At 38.0% G+C, this 15,200-nt stretch overlaps 2 non-coding genes across 2 annotated transcripts; both read right to left on the bottom strand.

Annotated features, from left to right (window-relative positions):
• Nucleotides 1-12,030: 12,030 nt before the first annotated feature.
• TRNAQ-UUG (transfer RNA glutamine (anticodon UUG)) lies at nt 12,031-12,102 on the bottom strand. Its single transcript has one exon. It is a non-coding gene; the product is annotated as a tRNA-Gln (tRNA).
• Nucleotides 12,103-14,499: 2,397 nt separating this feature from the next.
• On the bottom strand, nt 14,500-14,571 carry TRNAQ-UUG (transfer RNA glutamine (anticodon UUG)). Its single transcript has one exon. It is a non-coding gene; the product is annotated as a tRNA-Gln (tRNA).
• Nucleotides 14,572-15,200: the final 629 nt, after the last annotated feature.

Below are 15,200 nucleotides of genomic sequence, written 5' to 3'. Positions count from 1 at the left end.
TTGCCGGAACCCCTATTATCAAGAATGTGAGCTCAATTGCCACTTTTATTCCAAGTTATTGATTGTCATTCATAACTCCGTCGAGCCTACGACATAAAACAAGGGCGCTTCATGGGAGGCAACCCATGCATCTTTGTATATAATTTGCATTCTAGACTAGAAGTGAGAGATTTGGAGTCGTATTTTGTCTTTTTGGATTGGTGACGGAGGTCACTTTTGAAGAACACAAGTTTTATTTTCGTTGACCCGAAATCCCGACATCATGCGTCGGAGTAATTGTGGAAAACATGAATCCCGGGGTCAATGAAAAAGCTCAAGGTTGAGTTGAAGAAAAATTGAGCAAATTGGAAGAACACAACGAAAAAATAGCTGTGTGTTGTGTTTTGCCGGTGGACCGGCAGCCGGCCTGTCCACCGGTAGCGAGGCCAAAAGAAATTTTTGAGAAATTGAAGTAGGAGTGTGTTTTGCCGGTAGGCCGGCAACCGGCTCACCGGCATAACACACCAGGCAAGGAGAAAACACGAAGAATTGATGTTGAGGAGTGTGTTTTGCCGGCAGGCCGGCAACCGGCCCACCGGCATGACACACCTGAAGACTTAGACATTATTGAAAATTGGTGAAGAGGAGTGTTTTGCCGGTAGGCCGGCAACCGGCTCACCGGTAAAACACTCATACTATGATGCTGGGAAGTTGATTTTTGAGTGAGAAGTGTGTTTTGCCGGTAGGCCGGCAGCCGGCTCACCGGCAGAACACACCTGTTAGGTGGGAAATTCAATCAAGGAGAGTGTTTTGCCGGTGGACCGGCAGCCGGTTGGTCCACCGGCAGCGAGGTCAAAAATTTTGAAGAAGAAAATTCGAAAAATTGAAAATAGGGGAGTGCGTTTTACCGGCAGACCGGCTGCCGGTTCGCCAACCGGCAAAACGCACGCGCAGACCAAATAATAAACCACGAAACCCCCTTCTTCCCAATTCATTTCTTCACTTCTCCTTCATCTTTCCTCCTAATTTTTTCCCCCTTTTCAACCCTAACCCCATTAAAACTCAATCAAACTCCCTCAAACCTTCACCAATCTCCTCCAATCATCAACATGGCCGGAAGAAGAACAAGAGCCGACATAGCAAGGGACCAAGCGGCATTGATTGCTCAAGCGGCGACCGATACTTACCCCGATCCGGACTTTCCTACAGTCGAGTTTACCACACCAACCATGAAGGGTAAGTTTATTCTCTTTAAAAATCGCCCCCTCACCCCTACTAAGTTTCTTCATCATCCGTCTTTGTGTGCCCTTGGGATTGCTAGGGAGACGGAAACTTTGTTTGAGGGGTGTGGTATGAGGGGGATATTTCACATGCATGAGTATACTTACCCCCGGATCACATGGAAATTTTTGAGTAGTCTTAAGATTACCAAGAGCCGGCAATCGGGGATGGTGGCCACCCTTAGTTTTAGACTAATGAACCGGGAACACAACATCACTTTGGGTAGGTTGGCTCAAATTTTTGGGCTGGAAAATGCGCCGTCGCATACCCCGCCCGCTGATTTTCACTATTCCCATGTATGGAGGGCGATTTCGGGCCTTGATGATCAACCCGGGGTGAAAAGGCCCGCGACAAGTTGCCACAATCCCGTCATTCGGGTGTGGCATAGATGTATGGGGTGTACCGTTCTTGCGGTGGATGAACCTTGGGTGTTTAGGACCCACGAGCTTGAAATATTAGGGTCCTACTTGTTCACCAAACCCACCCCCTTCCGAATTAATGTGGCTCACTACCTCGCCCTTAACCTATCAAAAATTGCAAGTTCTCCGGGGCACAAAGTCCCGATACATGTGGGTGGCATGATCACCCGAATTGCCCGTAACATGGATCGTCCGGTTGACCTTTCCACGATGAATTGGATTCCCGGGGACACCTATTTGACAAAGCACTACATGACCACCAAGCTTGAGTGGTTCAAGGTGAGCCCCTTTGATGATCTTGAATATTGGCAAATCAACCGCAAAAACTCAATCCGGCTTCCAAATGTTACCGCGGTAAAAATTGAAAAGGACAAGGGGTCTTATCTCCTTGATATTGAAGAAGAACCTCCCGCCGACCAACCTCCTCCCACTATTCCACGGGTTTATTCTAGGGACCGTAGACGCGACACTCCCTCCTCCCTACGATACGCCGCGCCTCAAACTCAACAACCCCCACCGTGGCACTTTCAACAAGGTGAGGCGTCCTCCTCGACCCCTCCTCCCTTGCCACCTTCCCTCACCGAGTGGATGGAGAGGATGGACATTGCCACGGCAAAAGCCGCTAGTGAGAGGGACGTTTTGGGGAGAAAGTTGGACCGGATATATTATGATCAAGCTACCGGTACTTATCCCATCTATGATGATTTTTGTCGTCGGGATTACGTGGGTTATGAGCACCCTCACCCCTCCTACTTCACTTGGCCCGATGGGAACTACTCGAGAGAGGATGGGAGCATGGTCCGCGGAGGTTTTAACCTCCAACCGGACTACTTTGCGCGACCCGTTTTCCCGCCTATGCCCGAGTCTAGACCGGAGGGACATGATGCCCAATGGTTTGGGGTCCGGCCTTATTTTGCTAGTGATGCGGGTGCGTCGGGTTCCGGTGGTGGTTTCACGGGAGGAGATAGCGGCGTGATGAATATGAGTGGTGATTTCACGGGTGGTTTTCCGGGTGTCGACGGTAGTGGAGGTAATTTCACCTTCAACGCCGATGATTTAATTCAAGGCTCCGATTTAAACACCGGAGATGATATCAATGATGATGATTTTGATGATGAGATGGGGTCTTAGTCCCCGAATTGATGGCTTTCTATCCTCCCAATCAATCCAAATGCAAAGTATGATTTCTTCCCTTTTATCCAAATTTCTCATTCATGTTTAAATTTTTCGCATGCATTTAGTTGATAAATCATTTAGTTGCATCATATAGGATTGCATTAGATTTCAATTTTGTAATATATTGTCACATTTAGTACTTGCATTCACGTAGCATAATTTGCATTGTCATTTCAATTTAGCATATAGAATAGAGCATGCATTGCATTTTCAAAAAAAAAAAAAAAAAAAAAAAAAAAAAAAAAAAAAAAAACCAACTAAAAATTGAAAAATCACCAAAAATCACCAAAAACATGTTATTTTCTTTCATTAAATTGCCCTCCCATGTCTATAAATAAGTGTGGGGAGGGCCTAAAAAAAAACAAAAATATGTCTTTTAATTTATACTCCCTCCACACATTTATTTCCATTTGGAGGTAATGTAAATAAATAAGTGTGGGGAGGGAGTTCTCATATCAAAAACCCAAAAATATGTCTTTTTAATTTTTCAAAACCAAAAATCACAAAAATATGTTATTTTCCCTTTGAAAAATCAAAAATCAAAAAAATATGTTCCTTTCTTTTTCTTATTCACTCCCTATGCTTTTGTCCATTGAGGACAATGTACATCTCAAGTGTGGGGAGGGAAATATCACTCTTGTGAATATTTGTATATATTTGTAAATGCTTGTAAATTTAAGAAAATTCAAGAAAATGCCTAAAAATTGAAAAATTTCTGAAAAAAAATTCAAAAAAAATTTGCATTGTTTATATATGTTTTGTCTAACCTTTTGGCTCGGCGCATTGACCACTTGAGGCAAAAAGGAGTTTGAAGACCGCTTGGTATAATCCTTCCTATCTCTTGCTCCTTTTTACTATTCTTTCTTTTTAGTATCTTGGATATTTTGAAGGAGAATGGGAATTTTGTTGCTTTGGGTGTCTCCTTGGGAGACCGTTTGGAACTTTGGTGTTGATGTGCTGCTAGGTTTAGCCAATTTGTTGCACGTTTCATTTCATGTTTGTTTGAATTTCCGCATGCATTTGTCACATGTAAATACTTGTTGCATTTCTTTCTTTTGCATTAAGTTTGTAAATAAGCTTTTAAGGAAGAACATGGTCAAAGGAAGGGAACCAAGTACCCCCATGATGAACTATTGTGCCCAATTGTGCCTTTCCCCTCCTCGTGACTCGCACCCGTGGCCTCTTAGTTAGCCGAAGAAGGGGGAGCTTGACCTATGAGTCTAGACCGAACTTGTGAGACCTTGGGCCGTAGGCTAGACCTTCGGCTCGACTTAACTACTCAAAGGTAAGGGTAGAGCCTCCTAGGGCGGGTACATTCATACCCCGCCCTCATCTAGGTTCGAGAGTAGGTCTCCTCGCGAGGCGTGTCACATCATTACGCATAAGTGTGTCGCATCGTCCTTAGATCATGAAATTGCATTACATTTTTTGTGCACATGATATGAAGCAAAAATCAGTTTCATGAACCTCACAATAGCCAAATTAGCTTAGTTTCGTCCCTTGCATTGATTTCCTTTTTGATTCACCCCTCTGAGCCTTAGCCTATTCCTTTTGGCATACCCACTAAAAGAGCTACATCCCAAAAACACCCCTCCTTAATCAAGAATGGGTCATGATTTGTAGAAGTGTCTAGGTGGTGGAGTCGGAATTTGGTGATGGACGAAGTACGTGTCCATTGGGTCGAAATTTTGTCTACATTTGATGTTGTATATAAAATAAGAGGGAAAAAGAAATGAAAAACAAAATAGAAAAGTGAAAAAGTCATGAAAAATCAAAAGAAAAATGAGTTATGTTGTAAATATTTGTTTGTTGTCAAGGAAAAGAAAAAGGCGAGCAACACCCCTACTCATCATTTAAAGGGGTAGAAAAAGCCGTTGCTAAATAAAAAGGGGCAAATTGATGTTTTTCCAAAATGAGTCGGGTCTACACAATTTTTGCATAACTTGGGAAACCGAGTCGTTGTTACGGTGTAGACGTTACCATTTGTTGAAATAAAAGGAGTTTTATCAAATTTTTCCTACTTGAGTTGGGTTTATGCAATTTTTGCATGGTTTTGGTCATCAATGCTATGTTAGGGCATAGACGTGTCTCATGTGTTGCAATAAGAGATGTGATGTGTCGACGATTCTTGATTTGAACCCCACATGTCCAAACGGTGCTTGCACCAATCCCGTTTCGACCTTCTCCTTAGCCCCATTGTAACCCTTGCTTCATGTTTTGTGCATTTTTCCCTTTGTTTGCATTTCATTGGACATAGGACGGTGTTACACATTAGATTGCGGGCACGTTTTCGCTAGTCGAGTTAGTTGAGTGATTTTGGTTACTTTTTGTCACAAAAATCACCCTATTCTTTCATTGAGTGACGAGTGAAAACCGTGAGGATGTCGTTGCCTTGGTCTCCTTAGTCGTGGGTCCTTTGGTTGAATCTTGTGTCGGTTTTGTAATTCTCGGCGGACTTGCCCTTTCTTCCCTTTCCCCGCTCTTGAATTTGTTTCTTGAGCATTGGTCACACAAGGGTTGCTTTTGTCACATTTAGGGGGTTGGCACCTCAATTGGCACTCCCGAGACGGTACTCCGACCGAGACCATGTTTTGATGTTTGAAAAATCCGACCACTTAGATGAGGAAAGTGGGTCATTTTGTTAGATGCATTCTACTTGTTGATTATGTGCTTTCATGATGAATGTGTCAAAAGTTTTGTAGCAAGACCCAACTTGCCTTGCAATAGGGCACTCTCCCCTCATGGGTGTCAAATTGTGAGTTGAAGGGGCGTTGAGTGCGCTAATACTCGATCGGCTTAAGTAGTAGTTTAGTTGAGTGATGCTTATATTGTGCATCCACTCTCCATATCTATCATAATAATGTTTTGTACATTTGGTTTAAGGACTTACTCGGGGACGAGTAAGGATTAAGTGTGGGGAGGTTTGATATACGATTAATTTACGTCTAATTCCCTCTTTCTTTTATGCATACCGACTCATATCGAGTCGGTTTCGGGTGTTTTTCCTTGCGTTTTGTGCCCAATACCCGTACTTGTTACCGTGTGCATCCTTTTGTAGGAAACGACCCAAGTATGGAGAATTCGGGGCAAGAAAGGCACCCCATTGCCTTTACATGAAGAAGAGGTGAAGAAATGCTGAAGAGTGTGTTTTGCCGGCAGACCGGCAGCCGGTCTAGCCACCGGCAAAACACACCCCAGAGAGTTACTTTGGATTTTGAAGAAAAGTTGAGGAATGTGCTTTGCCGGCAGGCCGGCAACCGGCCCACCGGTAAAGCACAGCAGATGGAATTAATTGAAGAATTTGGTTAAAAACAAGCTTGGCCTCGCTGCCGGTAGGAGCACCGGCAGCCGGTCAACCGGCATTTCACACACCCAAAGTCCTGAAGAAGGTGTTTTTTGCCGGCAGGCCAAGAACCGCCCACCGGCAAAACACAGATGCCGTTGTTTTAATTCTTTGCAGTTTTGCGGTAGGAGGAGCTGCCGGCAGGTGGACCAAGCAAAACGCAGCAAAGACGGGATTTGGGCTTTTCTTCCTCTTTTCTTCCTAATCTTGTACAAGCCTATAAATACCCCCTCTTAAACCCCTTTAAAGGGACAACCCTAGATCTAATAATTTTACCCTTTCAAGCTTTAAACTTTATTAATCTCTTTGTTAATCTTTCTTTAATTAGAGTAGTTCTTCAATCAATTAGTGATTGAATTTGGGTTTGTAAGAAGATTGAAGGATTTCCTTCTTTATTATTTCTATCCAAATTCCTCTTTCACTATTTTGTTGGTATTAATTCTCTCCCTCTTTTCATTTGTTTACATTTTTTTGTTCTTCTTTTATGTTTGTTTGATTGTTTAAGTTAAGATTGTTGATATTGTTTGTTTGTTGTTGTTAATTTCATCTTTGTTCATCTTCTTATTGTTGATCTTTCCTTTGTTCCTCTTTCCTTTGTTCATTTTTGGGTAGTTGTCCTCAAAGACTTAATCTTTGAGTTGATTTGGTTAAAGATTGTGTCTTTAGGTTTAATCATTTTCACAATTAGATTAAATCATCTCTCCTTACAACCATTGTTAGATTGTTGCATGTTTAGTAGTGAATCTCATCTTCTCACCATGTTTATGACCAAAGTTTCCATCTTTATTGTTTATTTTGCAATTAGGACCATGATTAGTGAGTAGTCTTCCACTAGGGCTCGGTTTGACCCAACATGAGTAATTTCATTAGTTGAATTTCATAGAGGCTAATTATTTGGGAAATTGGTGAGGGTAGTTTAGAGGATTGACTTGGTTTATGGGTTGACTTTTGGGTAGTGTCGACTTACGACCCTTGACCACCAACGAGAGTTGGTTAGGTTGTGATTTGGATACCCGAGACTTGACCCTATTGTTGACCTCGGTTGAGACCGAAAGGGAGAACCGGGGTAGGACACCTCTAAATTAGCGTTTGAAATCGACCCTCGAGAGAGGGAGTGGGATGACCCGGGGATTGACGGGGCTTAATGACCTTAGCAAATATTGGACTACCTTGGGAATAATGCATGTTTTTGGGGTAGTCGGGTATTGAGTTAGGGATTCCGACCTTCGAACCCGAGAGGGGGGTTGGTGGGTAGCACTAGTGTCCTATTTCGAACCCGAGAGGGGGGTCTTAGGCGAATTAGAGTCGTCACCTCCTCACCTAACTACCCTTGTGATTAGCCTAGAGATTCGATTGTGTGGAATTACGAATTGTTTGGGGAGAACCGAGTCTTAGGCTTTTAAATTATTTGATTTACGATCTACCTTTCGTCTTTGCTTATTTTCCTTGCTTTTGTTAAGTTTGCATTCCGTTTTGTTTTAAGTAGAATTAGTATAACTTTCATCACCTCTTGTTTTCGACTTAGCTAAACGATAGGATTAGAACAATTAGTAATCTTTTCAACTCCTTGTGGGATCGACCCTTAATAGTGTACAACGATAAAATCGTGCACTTGCGAGGTATAGCTTGACTACCATCAGATATCAAGAGGGTTTATACTAGTCATATCCTATGTGTTTAATTGGTTTCCCTTTCGTATCTTTTCAAACTGTGGGTAAGTCATATCGTCGATAATGGTAATTTAAACGCTAGTGATATGTTGAGAAGTCATGTTTTGTAATGTCACCTAAAATTTGGTCACGCTGCGTTTCATGAACTCATTTTTGGGTTGTTTTCACTCGTTATACACATATGCATACATGTTATACAAGTAATGCCAGGGAGGTAATATAATAATTGTTGGTCTCATCATATGTTAAATTGTTTCGTGATGTCAACATTATGTGAAATTATCATTTCTTGTAGTATTTATATCTCGTCTTGAAGGTGAATTTCGGGGACGAAGTTTCTTTTAAGAGGGGAAGAGTAATGTCGCATGAGAAAAATGACAAAAATATGACGAAAATTTCATGTTTGAGTAGGTTGTTGGTAAAACTTTGCTATGTTGTACTCTATTTTGTTAATTTAAAATTTAAACTTTGGTTGCGTGAAGGTAATGTACGTAATTGTTAAGTAAAATTTATTAAGTAATTTGAATTGTTAAATTGCTAAGCAATATAAATGTTGTGAAAGTAATTTAAATGAATGTTGAATCAGTTGTTGTATAATTAACTAGTAATTTACTAAATATTGGATGTTAATGACTAATTATTGGATGCGTAAGTAGAGTGATTGGGCCAGATGGGTATGTTATATATGTGTGCAGTATAGAGTTGTGCGGTGTTCAATTTGGTTAGTAAGGTAGAAGTAACAGTTGCGATAATATGTCTTTTCCGGTGTGATATGTTGTTGATGACTCGGTAGGAGGTCGTATTGGATGGTCATGTTCGCAGAGGTAGATGATGATGATGATGAGTAGTCGGCATAAACAGATGGGTGGTATATGGGGAATGGGTAAGATTGTTCGTGTTAGGATGAGTTGTCGTCAGTTACCTTAGTTCATGTTACACCTTGAGTTGTCGGAGATGATGAGTTAAACTTCGAGGACAAAGTTCTTCTTAAGGGGGGAAGACTGTAATACCCACCCTGTTAGGGACCCGTTGACCATCGTTGACTGACCTTAGTCAAATGTCTAGACCTTTGGAAGCTTACTAGTTCGATCTTGCGTCATAGTAACCTTTGAGTTTTGGAAGCTCGATTTAGCGGGGCCTACTCGATCGAGTAGATCTGTGACTCAATCGAGTAGCTCTGTGACTCGATCGAGTAGAGGCCACTCGATTGAGTAAGTCCCGTACTCGATCGAGTAACCGGAGTTTAGCGGTAAAATATAAATCGTGAAGTCGTGAAACCAAAATCAGTTTTCATTTCTTTTCTCCTAAACCTAATTGTCGCCACATCCCTCTGCTTCACCAATTTTCATCCTTTGGAGCCCTTTGTGAGTTGAGACACCATGGGGTTGGGAAGCATGAGTCGGGTACCGGTCTTGTCGCCGGAACGCTGTGTATGGGTAAGTCGTCGTCATCATCATCATCATCATCATCATCGTCTTCCTTAGTTTTGGTTATGGTTGTTTTGGTAGTAATATGCAGTATTGTTGCGGATTGTTAAAAGCAGGTTTTCCTACTCAGTATTGTTGGTTGTTAGTATGTTGACTGTGTTGTTTAATTAGATTTGGTAGTGTGGATTGGTTGTAGTTAGTTGTGGTTGCTTGTCTGTGGTTCGCGAGGTGCGCCCTCGGATGAATGGAGTCACTTGCGGGAGTGGCTTCACGCCCTTGATTCACCCCTTGTGGAACCCGCCACAAGAGGGGATGTGCACATTAAGGAATATGGGTTTGCGCTCGGTAAAGATGAGCGGGGTTTAGGTGGGAACGGTTGAGGTCCCTCACTGGCGGTGTGGATTACTGGTTTCGGCCGTAATCTGGCAGGACTTGACCTTCGGCCAGTCAGAGGAATGATGGGTGATTGGAGGTGGTATTGGATGTATGTATGTTGTGACTAGTGTTGTGTGGTTCTTCAATTACCGACCTTGTGTGGTGTTGTCTGTGTTTTCTTCTTGTGATGTGTGTCGTGATCCATTATGGTGACCAGTTGGTCTTAGCAAGTTGATATGTGGAACTTAGCTGGGTGCTTTGGAGGGACGAGTGTACCACGAGTCATGGCATGGATAGTATCACATAGTCGATAGTTGTCAACGGTTGTATCTTTCTTTTGTTGAGTTAAACTTGTAATAAACTTATTTGTTCTTTTATTGACGTTTGATATATATTTACTATTCCACGGGCAACCGATATGGTAACGCTCTTATCTACTGGGGAAGGTCTTGTTAAGCCTCCTTAGTAGATGGGGGTGTTGCACTAATGCCAATTGGAATTGAAACCAAGGAATTTTACTTCATAATCTTATGCACAATGCTACCAACCGCTCCACCACACACATTTACTGTCCTAAAACATGGATTACAAATTTTATATCTTGAGAAGCTTCTCGGGCAACAACCCAAGTAGCTAAGGCCCAGTTCCACCCTTAATTATGAACATAAAGTCGAGATCAAATCCTTATTCTTGCTATATTATATTTTTTAATGGTTTGAGTGACCAAAAAAATGGGAATATTTAATTATTTTCCCCCTTTTAATTAAAAGTTAATAGACCATTGTGACACTAAATAAGAAAATTACATTTACCAATTTTACAATAGTCCTAAAATAGAACTAAAGTGATAGAATAGTAGTCAAAATGAAAATTATTCACTAATTTACAAAAACATAGGTAACAAATAATTAATGAATAATTTACATATAGACTACTATTCAATAAAAAAGAATCGTAAAAAATCGGCAGATTGACGATTAGGTATGGGTTGAAAATGAACTAACCCATATCTTGTGATTATTTGTAAAAAGGAAAAATTAGTTTTATACCCATACCCTAAAATCGTGAGGAATGGATTTCTCATGCATACTTGAGGGAGGAGGTGTACGTATAAGATTATACCTTGGTTATCAAATCAGAAAATGACTAGAAAAAAATATTGTTATTTTTTTGGTGTTGACTAGGAGTATCCCCTACGGACAGCTGAGACAATTTCCTTCGGGGTACTGAAGGCAATTTAATGGGTTGATCCCTCCCAAGTTTGGTTTTTTCATTCGCAAGAGTCAGGAATCGAACCCCTGGTCACTTGTTTAAGAGATGAGAGTCCTTACCACTCACACCAGCCAACTTTGGTAGAAAAAAAAGTACGAAAAGTGATTTTATTCTATGAAAAATATGAAAAGTGATTTTTCCGAACATTTTTAATAAATTTAAGAATAAAACTATTATGATATTAAGAAAATATTAAAAATATATAAAAAAAATTTAAGTAATCAATACAAGATTTTTGTAAATGATATAATTAAATGATATTTTACTTAACAACAACTCTCCTATAGGACCGTCCTATAGCATATGACTAGCCCAAAAGGAGAGTATCCCATAAATAACATGTAATTTTATGTATATTTTGACTTTATCTTGATAACCCGATATTTTACAATGAAAACCACATATTTAAATGCACAAATTATCAAAATAAATTATTGGGTTATCAAAATAAAATATTTTTGTACAATTATATTCACGAATTTACTTGGGCTTTGTGTTATTGAGTTGGTCTTATGCATAAAATGGTCCTACACAACAATTTGTGTTTACTTAAATAACCCTACTAAAAGAACATCCACAATAATTCTAACATAAAACCGTTTTGCACAAGTGTTATTATTGTAAAACTAAGTGTTATCGCAAATTCTTATTTCAGACGGACTATTTTTCCGTCTGAAATAAGACGGATAAAATATTGCCATTTTTTAAGAAAATGTAATCATTTAATCCACAAAATATTATGACTAGAGGTGTCACTTTTTACTCTGAAAATAATGTGAAAAATAAGGGTAAACAATGTTAACATGTTATCAGAAAATAACAACATTTTATTATAAAATGACAACATGTTGTCCGTCTTATTTCAGACGAGAAACAACCGTCTAAAGCAAGACGCGCTGGTTATCGCAAATTCTTATTTAAGTTATTTAACTTAAATAATCTCACTAAAATAACTTCCACCAACCCCCATTTTTCCATGATAAGGCATGAATGTCTTTATTATGTAATGTTTTTTTTTTTGTTAAAATGTAAGTATTATATAAGAATTATCGGTTATATACAAGGAAAAATGAATGTGTGAGAAAAAGAGGTCCTACCGGGAGTCGAACCCAGGTCGCTGGATTCAAAGTCCAGAGTGCTAACCACTACACCATAGAACCCAATGCTTTGTTAAATAATGTCACATTCATAATATGTTATCATAAAACTGTTTTACAGAAGACTTAATCCATCATCATTATAACATTATATCTTAGACAGTACTTTTTATTTGTAGTGAATGATATTACAACGGACATTTTGAAACAAAGTTCGGAACAATGAGCTATTTTAATTTTTTTTGAGTGGCAAGGAAAGCCACAATCGTTATTTTCGAGGTTCATTGGATATACATTCGAAAATATATGTGAATATGTGATAGTCTCCAAACCACGTATTTTAGGTGAACCGCCTTTTTTTACCAGGGTAATAGGCTCGAAGTCAAGAAGGGTTAGTCTCAATGAGGTTTGAACCAAACGACCATTTATTTTTGGAATATTTTCACGTACGTGTCATTATAAGTCATACCATGAAGTTGGGGGTTCAATTCTCACCCATAACATAGTGCATTATTTTAAAGATTTCGGCCTCGGTGAGGACAAGAGCGACAAATTAATTAAAAAAAATATTAAAAGAGATCGTCTTAATGGTAGACTATTATTTAAAAAAGAAATAAAAAACCGATGCCAATTGTTGGAATTGAGACCAAGGAATTTTTACTTCATAATCTTATGCACAATGCTATCAACAACCACGTACTCCACCATACACATTTGCTGTCCTAAAACATGGATTACAAATTTTATGTCTTAAGAAGCTTCTCGGGCAACAACCCAAGTAGCTCAGGCGCAGTTCCGCCCCTGATTATGAACATAAAGTGGAGATCACATCCTCATTTTCGCTATATTGTTATTTTTAATGGTTCGTGTGACTAAAAAAATGTGAATATTCAACTATTTTTCCCGTCCAATCAAAAGTTAATAGAACATTGTGATAATAAATAAGAGAATTACATATAACAATTTTACGGTAGGCCTAAAATAGAACAACGGTGACAGAATAATAGTCAAAATGAAAATTATTCACTAATTTACAACAATCCCCTATTTATGAATAGGCGAAACTGCAAATTTTTCCGCCTAAAACATATTTCCTAGAATAGTACTTGATATATTTAGCATATAGTCATATACTAAATATGTGGACATGTTAAGTTATAAATGGATATAATCTTTTATATTTAAATATTTATAACATTTAATATTTCACATTCTGCACAAATTTATCTCCGATATTTTTAGGATAAGAAAATTCTTTATTTTTTAAAGAACTTATTGATAAAAATTTATTGAGTTTTTATGATAAGAAGTTGCGGCTAAAAAATATGGTATAGTAAATATTTGTTAAAATTCATTGACTTTTTATGATAAACATTTGCAGCTAAAAAATATGTTATTAGTAAATATTTGTAAATTAACATCATTAATTTCTCGGTCAAAAAACAAAAAAAATCAAAAAAAAAAAATCTTCATTTTATTACTTCTTACGATTTAAATTTTTATTTATTTCTCTAATCAAAATACATTAGGGGAAAACATGAAAAATAAGTGAATTGTCAATATAAATTCTATAAATAACAGTAAAAAAAGTAAAACTCTATAAATCTCGTGCATATATTACACGGGGTCGGTATTAGTAACTCTATAAATACCACGCATTTATCGCGCGAGATCTAAATTAGTATAGGTAATAAATAATTAGTGAATTAATTACATAGTCATTAGTGAATAATTTTCATATAGACTATTATTCTATCAAAAAGAATCGTAAAAAATCGACAGATTGAGTGTTTGGTTCACCCATTTTAAGTATAAGGTATGGTTAGTAAATGAACTAACCCATACCTTGTGATTGTTTGTAAAAATAAAATATTAGTTTCATACCCATAACCTAAAACCATGAGGTATGGATTTCTCATAAGTTATGGGAGAAGGTGTACATATGAAATTGATACCTTGGTTGTCAAATCAGAAAATGACTAGAAAAAATATTGTGAAAAATCCATATATTTCTCATAAAAACTCAAATATCCAAAAAAAAAAAACCTTTTTCTGTGATTTTATTCTATAAAAAATATAAAAAGTGATTTTTCCCAACATTTTTAATACATTTAAGAAATATAACCATTACGATATTAACAACAAACTAAAAAAATATAAAAAGTTTAAACTAATTAATAAAATATTTTTTTTAAATGAGATAATTAAGTGATATTTTACTTAAATAACCCCACCAAAAAACATTCACGATAATTCTAAAATAAAATTGTCTTACATAAGTGTTATTTATCTTAAATAAACCTACTAGAACAACTTCCACCGGCCGCCATTTTTCCATGACAAGGCATGAATGTCTTTATTATATAGTTTTTTTGTTGTTAAAATGTAAATATTATATAAGAATTATCGGAAATCGATAATTGGAGCATATACAAGGAAAAAAGAATGTGTGTGAATAAGAGGTCCTACCGGGAGTCGAACCCAGGTCGCTGGATTCAAAGTCCAGAGTGCTAACCACTACACCATAGAACCCGATGCTTTGTTAAATAGTGTCACATTCATAATATTTTATTATAAAATTGTTTTACAGGAGACTTAACTCATCATCAATTATAACATTAGATGTTAGACAGTACTTTTCTTTTGTAGTGAATGATGTTACAACGGATATTTTGAAACAAAGTTCGGAAAAATGAGCTATCTTAATTTTTTTTTGAGTGACGAGGAAAGACGCGGTCGTTATCTTTGAGGTTCATTGGATACACATTCGAAAATATATGTGAATATGTGATAGTCTGCAAATCTCGTATATTAGATCAACCGCCTTTTTTTTATCAAGGTAATAGGCTCGAAGTCAAGAAGGGTTAATCTCAAATGGGGTTTGAACCAAACGACCATTTATATTTGGAATATTTTCACGTACGTGTCATCATAAGTCATACCATGAAGGTGGGGTTCAATTCTAACCCGTAAGATAGTGCGTTATTTTAAAGATTTCGGCCTTGGTGAAGACAAGAGCGACAAATCAATGAAAAAATATATTAAAAGAGATCATCTTAATGGTAGGCTATTAATTAAAAAAGAAATAAAAAACTGATGCCAACTGGAATTGTAACCAAGGAATTTTACATCAAGGTCTTATGCATAATGATGTCAACCAC

Source organism: Silene latifolia, chromosome 2 (genome assembly GCF_048544455.1).
Source record: "Silene latifolia isolate original U9 population chromosome 2, ASM4854445v1, whole genome shotgun sequence".
NCBI classification, from domain to species: Eukaryota; Viridiplantae; Streptophyta; class Magnoliopsida; order Caryophyllales; family Caryophyllaceae; genus Silene; species Silene latifolia.
The sequence above is the reverse complement of the archived record's forward strand: the minus strand, read 5'-3'. Positions and strand labels throughout refer to the sequence as shown.